The following is a 10,148-nucleotide window of genomic DNA, read 5'->3' on the forward strand; positions in this document are numbered from 1 at the left end:
AACGGTCTCATGCTTTGCTCTCCTTAATAATCTTCTCTCCTGGTTTTACTGCTTCTTCTGATGCCTCCTTCTTGGTCTCTTTTTGTTCCTTGTCCATTTTCTGCCTCTTCAATGTTGATATATCCCAGGGTTACATTCTTAACCCTCTTCTAGTTTAATTGTACACACTCCTCTGGATTACCTCATATCTTCTTAAGGCCTCAGCTATCATCTACCATGTAGAAAACTCCAGGGACTAAATTTCCAGCTCAGATCTCTCTTCTGAACTCCAGACATGGTTAGTCAACTGCTTGCACAATACAACCACCTACTCCAGTTACTATAGCTACATAACAAGTCATCCCAGAACTGAGTGGCATAAAACAACCATTGTTTGGGTCAGGAACTCAGGACTCTACAAAGACAGTTGTTTCTGCTGCACGATGGCTGGGGACTCAGCTGGGTAGACTTAAAGGCTGAAGAGAGTTAACAGCTGGAGATTGGGATCATCTGGAAGCGTCTCCACTCTTACGTCTAGAGGTTGGTGTCTGTGATGATGTCACGAGTCCGTTGGCTGGGGCCTCATCTGGGATTGTCAGCCAGAGTACCTACAAATGGCTTGTCCATGTGACCCAGACTTTCTCACAGCATGGTAAGCTCAGGGCCATTGGACTTCTTCCATGGAGCTCAGGACTCCGAAGGCGGAAGTCCCAGCTAACAACGCAGGAGCATTGTTTACCCTTTGTGACCTAGTGACAGAAAGCACTCACTGTCACTTCCATGACTTTATATTGGTTACAAGTGAGGAGATTAGACTCCACCTGGTGACTGGGGAGTGGCAAGGCTGTAGAAGAGCATGTAGGGTAAGAGACATTGTTGCAACCATCCTGGAAAGTACCATGTGTCATGTCACTCCTCTTCACCCTCATCCTCACACGGTACTCTGTCCGTGTGGATGTATCATAGAGCGCCTTTGCCTGCCTTCCAGCCCCCCACCGCCACTTGTTTTTTTGTCTTTCTATTTGTCCTTCCAGCTTCATCTCAGATGCAACTTCAGAGGCAAGTTTTCCCTTAGGAGAGACACAGTGTCCACCGCCTCATCTTGCTTTCCTCCCTGTTGGTCCCCCTCACTCACTCAACAACTGGCTGTGGAGCAGGGACCTCCCAGGCCTGAACTCCGAGTCACTTCACCTGAGCTCAAAGCCTGATTCTGCCATTTGCTGACTGTGTGAATTGGAACAATTTGCTTAACTTCATAAAAGTTTAGTTTCCACATCTAAAAAATGAGGAAAGTACTATATTACCTTAAGCGCTAAGGATTAAATGGGATGGTACAAGGATATTAGCTCACAGGTGCTTTAGTAAAAGCTAGCTATTAGCATATCCTGAGAACAGCTGTATGGGTCAAAGATTAATTTAAGAACTGGTGTTATTATGTAAATGTTTCCCCTCTAGTTCTAAAGAGCTACATTGTTTTTAAAAATGCAGTAGAAAAAAATATAATCTTCTTGAACTACATTTAATATATGGGTATCCATTGTCTATATTTCTGTGCTTTAATGGTTATTATTAATGTACATTCAGCGTTTAGACAGCCATTCTTAGGTGCAAATATATAGGATGTTCTGTATTGAGTAGAGCTCATTATTTCTCACCAAACATATGCTTTTACCCCTACTAATGTGAGAGAGAACTTGTTTGGTTTTAAAAGACACTTGACCTGGTGTCTCTGTCATGAAGGGTACCTCTCCTTCCGCTTGCACCATTGATCCAAAGGGAGCAGGCAATTTAGCAAAATTACTTCCCACACGGGACTTTTCTTTCTCTCCCTGACTTCATTAACCCCTGTGCTTGGTGCTTACCATGCATGGTTTTCGGATTGAATATAGGGTTCCCCGACATTGTCCTTGGATAGGAAATAAGCCCTGCTGAAATATTTGCAGTGAAAGAAACACATTCTTGTGTTGATTTTGAGGTGGTATTTTTGGTTTTGTGGTGTTTTTTTGGTTTGTTTCTGTTTTTGTTTGGCTTCTCAAGTTTTTTGATGTGGCCAGGAAGTTACTATTTACACAATTTGTGTGGATGGGTTGTATGCTTCATACATCACTATGCCAGGAAGAGAAGCTTTCAGTGTTGTTTAAATGCCACATAATAAAATGGGCTAAAATTCCAGCATACCTGTTTGAGCAAGGTACAGGGAATAGACAGGAGCAATTGAGAAGACATTATAGGGGCATAGATATTGGCTGAGTATATGGATGTAGCCATTCAAAGAACAGAATGAGCTCTCTGTATGGGATTATTCAATTGCTGGCTTACACAATCAGCAAATTGTAAGAAAGTTTAAAAAATCAGTGAACAGTTGGATTAAGATATATTCTTCCAAGATTTCATAGGAAACTATCCAGGAAGAAGTACACTACCACAGTTGGTGGACAGTTCCTCCAAGCTGCATTGTCTCGGCCTTAGAGGAGCAAAGCCCTTGAAGATCCATCTCTGAGGATGAAGATTTTAGTGTCCTCTATTTAGTATGAAGGTGAGTAGTGGTACCGCCACAGAGAAAGAAGAGAACCCAGAAAATGACATATTTTATAGCTGCTTGAATCTTCACCAAAACATAGAGAGAGGCTACATAGTAGAATTCTCTGACTCTATTCTTTCCTATTCAAAGTACAGGCTCCATGCAACTAGAGATGATCATACAAAGTGGAGTAAGTCAGAAAAAGAAAAATAAATACCATATGATATCCCTTATATGTGGAATCTAAAATATGACACAAATGAACTTGTCTATGAAACAGAAACAGAATCACGGACATAGAAAACATAGAAAAGTCCATGATGCCCTTGGAATGGTCCTGGTGGTACAGACTGAGGGTATATGGATGAGGTGCTGATGGTGTCGACTATACTTTCACCTCCAGCTAAAGTCCCAACATCTGAAAATCCAGCTCTGGCTTTCCCTCTTCACCTTCTCTGTACACACCCTTCTCCCCTAGCCATCCCTATAGCCCTAGACAGCTGGGCTGGCACCTGATATGAGAATAAAAGGAAACCCTCTGTCTGGTCCAGGGATTTGCTGTGGTCAGTGGGTGACAAACACTGTGCGAGGAAAGGATGACTTGAGGACAAAAAGTGTACAGCCCATTATCCTCATACCCAGTCTTTATATAGCAGCACAATGATAAGTCTGAATGTCCTTAAAATGTAGATCAAATCGCTTATTCGTCACTCTAAGAATAAATCCTTATCTTGAGTTACAAAGCCCTGTATGATCATCTCCAAGCCAACCTCTCTGACTTCATTTCCTGTGACTGTGTCTTCGCTCTCTCTTCCCCATCCTCCCTGGCCTTCTTTCTCTTGCTTGAGCAGGCCAAACTTGTTCTTGTCACAGACTCATGCACTGATGATTCCTCTGTCTAGAGCACTGCTCCCAGGTCTTCACATGGCTACATCCTTCCCCTCATTTACACCAAGGTTGCACAAGTGTCACCTCTTCAGATAAGATGCCTTAACTATCTCCTAGTCACTACCTATCTAACAACCCTGCTGTATGTTCTCTATAGGATTTACCACTTTCAAAATTTTTTTTCTTTATTTGATTATAGCTTATTCCTCACACACATATACCCAAACAAGACCGTAATCGCCCTGAAAGCTGGGCCTTGCCATCTTGTTCCCTAAATCTTCAGTGCCTAGATTAGCATCTGTTCATCCAGGAATATTTGTCTAATGTGATTGTGGCCTAGGTCACTGTCCCTGTTGGAGCACAAGGGAGAGTGAAAAGCAACCCAAGAGTCTAAGAATATCCCTATGGAAATCATCTGTCTGACTTTTATCTGCTTCAATATTTTCCTTTGAAACCAGTTTGCTATATGCTCCTATTCCCTTTGACATGGATAGTTTTTTATTCAGTAAAAAGGATGCCCAGTTTCACTTCTTCTATTCATCATAGTACTGGAATTTCTAGGCAGAGCAATTAGGCAAGGGAAAAATAAATAAAAGGCATGCAAATTGGAAAGGAAAAAAAAAAATGATCTCTGTTTGGAGACCACATGATCTTATATGTAGAAAACCCAAAAGATTCCACAAAAATAGCATTATAACTAATAAACAAATTGAGCAAATTGCAAGACACAAAATCAACATACAAAAATAAGTTGCATTTCTATACACTAACAATGAGTGACCCAAAAAGAAAACAGTTCAATTTACAATAGCACAAAAAAGAATAAAATACCTAGGAATACATACAACCAAGGGAGCAAAACAATTGTACACTGAAAACTACAAAATATTGCTGAAAGAAATTAAAGAAGACACAAATAAGTGGAAAGACAACCCATGTTCATGGATTGGAAGACTTAATATTTTTAAGATATCAATGTTACCCAAAGCAGTTTACAGGTTTAATACAATCTCTATAAAAATCCCCAAAGCATTTTTTGCAGAAATAGAAAAATCTATCTTAAAATTCATGTTGAATCTCAACAAACCCTGAAGAGCAAAAAATCTTGAAAAAGAAGAGCAAAGTTGGAGGTCTCACACTTCCTGATTTCAAAATTTATTACAAAGCTGAAGTAGTCAAAACATTGTGGTACTGGCATAAGACAGACATATAGACCAATGGAATAGAGAGCCCAGAAAAAACCCTCATATATATGGTCAAACGCTTTTCCACAAGGGTGCCAAGACAATTCAATGGGAAAAAGGCACTCTCTTCAACAAATGGTTTTGGGAAAACGGGATATCCACGTCCAAAAGAATGAAGTTAGACCCTTACCTTATACCATATACAAAAGTAGACTCAAAATTGGTCAAAGACTTAAACGTAAGAGCTAAAACTATAAACTCCTAGAAGAAAACAGAGGGGGAAAGCTTAACTGGATCTGACAATGATTTCTTGGATATTACACCAAAAGCGTAGGCAACAAAAGAAAAAAAAAGATAAATTGGACTACACCAAAATTTAAACTTCTGTGCCTCAAAGAACACAATCAACAGAGTGAAACGGCAACCTAAAGAATGGGAGAAAACATTTGCAAATCATATGCCTAACATATGATTTGCAAATCACATATCTGATATCTTAATATCCAGAATGTATAAAGGACAAGTCGACATGAAAAATAAATAACCAGATTTTAAAATGGGCAGAGGACTTGAATAGATGTTTCTCCAAATATGATATACAAATGGCCAAAAAGCATATGACAAAATGTTCAAACTAATCATTAGTGAAATATGATAAAATCGCAAAGAGATAACCCCATACTCATTATAACGACTACTTTCAAAACAAACAAAAAACAAATAAAAAGTGTTGGTGAGGATGTATAAAAATTGGAACGTTGTGCACTGTTGGTGGGAATGTAAAGTGGTGCAGCCCCTGTAGAAAAAGTAGAGCAGTTTCTCAAAAAAAAAAATAGAATTACCTATGATCCAGCAATTCCACTTCCAAATACACAATGAAGAGAATTCGAAGCAGAGCCTTGAAGAGATATTTATACCTCCATGTTTATAGAAGCATCATTCACAATAGCCAAAAGGCAAAAGCAACCCAAGTGTCCATTGACAGATGAATGGATAAACAAAATGTGGTATATACAGACAGTAGAATATTATTCAGTCTTAGGAAGGAAATTCTGACACATGCTACAACATGAACAGACCTTGAGGTAATTATGCTAAGTGAAATAAGCCAGTCACAAAAAGTCAAATACTGTATAATTCCACTTATATGAGGTACCTAGAGTAGTCAAATTCACGGAGGCAAAAAGTAGTATAGTGGTTGCCAAGGGCTACTGAGAGGGGGAAATGGGGAGTTGTTGCTTAATGAGTATAGAGTTCGTTTTGCAAGATAAAAAAATTCTGGAGATTGATTACACAACAGTGTGAATATACTTAACACTATTGAACCATATGCTTAAAATGGTTAAGGTGGTAAATTTCATGTTATGTTATTTTACAACGACTAAACTTTTTTAATTAAGAAAATTACTAGCCTCTTGATTCATGAGGGAGCAAAGAAAGAGTCTACTTAGCTAATAATTTAGAAATTCTATTAACGAAAGTTTATAAAAAATATGAAGACATTTTTAAAAATGTCATGGCCTCATTCAACTATAAAGCACATCTAGGGAGAGACTTACAATATTTTTTACTTACACTCCAAGATTACCAGCACTTTAGCAGCTCCAAAAGACTTCTGAACATTTCTGCAAGCAAAACTCTGCACCTGCAATGAATTGGGGAAAGGGGCTTACAAGACACAGCTCTAGATACTTTCAACTGGAGTTAGTGTTAAACTGAAGAGTAGCATGTGACATGAGACATAAGAGAACAAGTCCAAAGCTCAAAAAAGTGACACCTTTCCACCATATACATAGTTGAACATACATTGCAGCCATATACATAGCTGAACATATATTGAGAGTCAGAGGACTTGAGTTTTAGTTCTGACTCTGCCACAAAAGAGCTACCTGAGCTTAGACAAGCACTTCATTATGTCCATTATAAAGTGAGGAATTGGACAAAATCATTAAGGACTGTGCCCACTCCTCCTCAACACACAGGAAAACATGTTAAGCATCTATTTAAAGCATATGTTATTCATCTTGCTTGTGTATTCTTGAACTTGTAACAGAGTAGCAAAAATAATTCATATACTAAAGTCTTCAAATAATCACTAGAGAAACCTGGAAAAAACCCTCCCACCCCTGAACGCCATTACTATTACAAACTCATTTTAAGCTGTGTGGTAGTAAACTAAAACCTGGTGTCACAAAACACAATTATCTACACTCCCCATTGCATGTCCCTACTGGGGATAATTATGTCTGTACTCTGGAACTTGGAGGCCTCTGAACTATGGAATGAATCACTAGTGGGGTCAAGTTCCTAGAGAAACTAATTTTCACTTGGGCAGATTTATCCCCAGAAACTGGAAGTGAAGAATAAATTTAAGCACATGTGGTTTATTCTGTCCCAGTATCTGCTAAAGTGACTGCTGTGACAAGACAGTATTCAGGCCCCATTCTCAGAACACAGGCCTGGCATAGCATTGTCTAAGACAGCTCATATAAAATTCAGTGTTTCCCTTCTCACCTGCTCCTCTTCTCTAACCAACACATCTTCCATACCACATAAAAACACAGAATATTACATAATGATAAAGGGATCAATCCAAGAAGAAGATATAACAATTGTATCAACTTGGGTTGGTCAAAATGTTCCTTTGGTTTTTAAGTAAAAATAAAAGACACATTTTTCATTTTCGCCAAGACTTTATTGAACAACGTATTTACCCTTTTGTTCCACTACCTTCTGCCATTTTTCAGGCAACTTCATGATTCCATCTTGAAGTCTTCCAAAACTTTTTATCTTTTTGAGCAAAGAACTGTCCCAGGTGCCTTTTACAGTCTTCCATGGAACTGAATTTTTTTCCATTAAGAGAATCTTGTAAAGACCGAAATAAACGGAAATCTGAAGGTGCAATGTCTGGTGAATACGGTGGATGAATCAGAGCTTCCCAGCCAAGCTGTAGCAGTTTTTGCCTGGCCATCAAAGAAACATGCAGTCTTGTATTATCCTGATGGAAATTATGCGTTTTCTGTTGACTACTTCTAGATGTTTTTCATCAAGTGCTGCTTTCATTTGGTCCAACTGGGAGCAGTACTTGTTGGAATTGTTTGGTTTTCTGGAAGGAGCTCCTAATGGAAGACTCCCTTCCAATCCCACCATATACACAACATCACAGTCTTTGGATGATGACCGGCCTTTGGTGTGGTTGGTTGTGGTTCATTTCCCGTGCCCCATGATCTCTTCCTTTCCACATTATTGTACAGTATCCACTTTTCATCGCCCATTACAATGTGTTTTTAAAATGGATGTTTTCATTACATTTCAGTAGAGAACTGCATGTGGAAATGCCATCAAGAACATATTTTTCTCTTAACTTATGTGGAACCCAACCATCACAGCGATTAACATAACCAAGATAGTGCAAGTGATTTTCAACACTTGATTTGGATATTTTGAGTATGTCGGCTATCTCCTGTGTGGTATAACATTGATTGTTCTCAATTAATGTCTCAATTTGTTCATTATTGACTTTAACTGGTCTACCAGACCACGGAGCATTGTGCAGCAAGAAATCCCCAGCACAAAACTTCACAAACCACTTTTGACATTCGATCAGGCACAACACCTCCTCCATACACTGCACAAATCTTTTTCTGGGTTTCAGTTGCGTTTTTACCTTTCTTGAAATAATAAAGCATAGTATACCGAAAATGTTGCTTTTTTCTTCCATTATCTTTTTTTTTAATTAATTTTTATTGGAGTATGGTTGCTTTACAATTTTGTGTTAGCCTTCACTGCAGAACAAAATGAATCAGCCATACACATACAGATATCCCCTCCCTTTTGGACTTCCCTACCATTCAGGCTACCACAGTGCACTAGGCGAGTTTCCTGTGCTATGCAGCATGTTCCCATCAGTTGTCCATTTTATACATAGTATCAATAATGTATATGTGTCAATCCTAGTCTCTCAATTCCTCCCACCCCACCCTTTCCTCGTTGGTATCCATATATTTGTTCTCTACGTCTGTGTCTCTATTTCTGCTTTGTAACTAAGATCATCTATACCACTTTTCTAGATTCCATATGTGTTATTTGATATTTGCTTTTCTCTTTCTGACTTACTTCACTCTGTATGACACTCTATAGGTCCACCCACATCTCTACAAATGACCCAGTTTCATTCCTTTTTATGGCTGAGTAATATTCTATTGTATATATGTACCACACCTTCTTTATCCATTCCTCTGTCGATGGACATTTAAGTTGATTCCATGTCCTGGCTGTTGTAAGTAGTGCTGCTGTGAACATTGGGGTGCATATGTTTTTTTGAATTATGGTTTTCTCTGGGTATATGCCCATTAGTGGGATTGCTGGGTTACATGGTAGCTCTATTTTTGTTTTTTTAAGGAAACTCCATACTGTTTTCCATAGTGGGTGTATCAATTTACATTCCCATCAACAGTGTATGAGGGTTCCCTTTACTCCACACCCTCTCCAGCATTTATTGTTTGTAGATTTTTTGATGATGGCCATCCTAACCGGTGTGAGGTGATACCTCATTGTAGTTTTGATTTGCATTTCTCTAATAATTAGAGATGTTGAGCATCTTTTCATGCGCTTCTTGTCCATCTGTATGTCTTCTTTGGAGAAATGTCCATTTAGGTCTTCTGCCCATTTTTGGATTGGGTTGTTTGTTTTTTTGATACTGAGCTGTATGAGCTGCTTGTATATTTTGGAGATTAATGCTTTGTCAGTTGCTTCGTTTGCAAATATTTTCTCCCATTCTGAGGGTTGTCTTTTTGTCTTGTTTATGGTTTCCTTTGCTGTGCAAAAGCTTTTAAGTTTAGTTAGGTCTCATCTGTGTATCTTTGTTCGAATTTCCATTATTCTAGGAGATGGGTCAAAAAAGATGTTGCTGTGGTTTATGTCAAAGAGTGTTCTGCCTATATTTTTCTCAAAGAGTTTTATATTGTCTGGTCTTACATTTAGGTCTTTAATCCATTTTGAGTTTATTTTTGTGTATGGTGTTAGGGAGTGTTCTGATTTAATTCTTTTACATGTAGCTGTCCAGTTTTCCCAGCACCACTTATAGAAGAGGCTGTCTTTTCTCCACTGTATATTTTGCCTCCTTTGTCATAGATTAGGTGACCATAGGTGCACGGGTTTATCTCTGGGCTTTCTATCCTGTTCTATTGATCTATATTTCTGTTTTTGTGCCAATACCATACTGTCTTGATTACTGTAGCTTTGTAGTATAGTCTGAAGTCAGGGAGACTGATTCCTCCAGCTTCGTTTTTCCTTCTCAAGATTGCTTTGGCTATTAGGAGTCTTTTGTGTTTCCATACAAATTGTAAAATATTTTGATCTAGCTCTGTGAAAAATGCCATTGGTAATTTGATACGCATTGCATTGAATCTGTAGATTGCTTTGGGTAGTATAGTCATTTTCACAATATTGATTCTTCCAATCCAAGAACCCGGTATATCTCTCCATCTGTTTATGTCATCTTTGATTTCTTTCATCAGTGTTTTATAGTTTTTTGAGTACAGGTATTTTCCCTCATTAGGTAGGTTTATTCCTAG

At 38.5% G+C, this 10,148-nt stretch overlaps 1 pseudogene across 1 annotated transcript in view; it reads left to right on the forward strand.

Moving 5' to 3' along the window:
• Positions 1-10,148, forward strand: part of LOC309606456 (protein lin-28 homolog A pseudogene) — a 239,693-nt pseudogene that overhangs the window by 166,161 nt on the left and 63,384 nt on the right. The gene's annotated exons all lie outside the window — the stretch shown is intronic.

This window comes from Balaenoptera borealis (assembly GCF_965194805.1).
Source record: "Balaenoptera borealis genome assembly, chromosome: 11".
NCBI lineage: Eukaryota > Metazoa > Chordata > Mammalia > Artiodactyla > Balaenopteridae > Balaenoptera > Balaenoptera borealis.